We start from the raw sequence: 430 nt of genomic DNA, 5'->3' as shown, positions 1-430 counted from the left end.
CCACTTTATCTAACACCCACACGCAAAACTCAGTTCGGTTTTCAAAATCATTTCCATAAAGTTCTTGGCAAAGCTGAATTTTATAAGGATAAAAGTTGTGCTTTTTGATACTTTTGGAAGTACTTGATTGACTAATGTTAGTACTTTTGAATAACCTTGGGGTTTTCGATAACTGAACCAATTACCGTGACAACATTTTCTTCATCCTCAGTGACAGATTTCCTTGTAATGGGTTTTTTATAATTGACACTCCCACTTTCCTCAAATTGGTGTAATAAACGCTTAAAAACTGTTGGCTTAGGATGATTTTTTTCAGGAAACTTTTGAGCATAAACTCGAGACGCCAATAAACAATTTTTATGACATTCTCCAAGGGTGAAAATAATTTCAATACGCTCTTTTCTGGGATAATTCTTCATTTTCACTTAGC

General features: G+C 34.0%; 1 protein-coding gene across 1 annotated transcript in view; it reads left to right on the top strand.

Moving 5' to 3' along the window:
- The window catches only part of LOC109537447 (rab3 GTPase-activating protein catalytic subunit), a 17,691-nt gene that overhangs the window by 15,686 nt on the left and 1,575 nt on the right, over positions 1 to 430 (top strand). The window lies entirely within an intron of this gene.

This window comes from Dendroctonus ponderosae, unplaced genomic scaffold, assembly GCF_020466585.1.
Source record: "Dendroctonus ponderosae isolate FM_Combo_2020 unplaced genomic scaffold, Dpon_F_20191213v2 Dpon_F_20191213_3, whole genome shotgun sequence".
In the NCBI taxonomy this organism is placed as follows: domain Eukaryota; kingdom Metazoa; phylum Arthropoda; class Insecta; order Coleoptera; family Curculionidae; genus Dendroctonus; species Dendroctonus ponderosae.
Note: the sequence above shows the minus strand (reverse complement) of the source record. Positions and strands in the feature narration are given on the sequence as shown.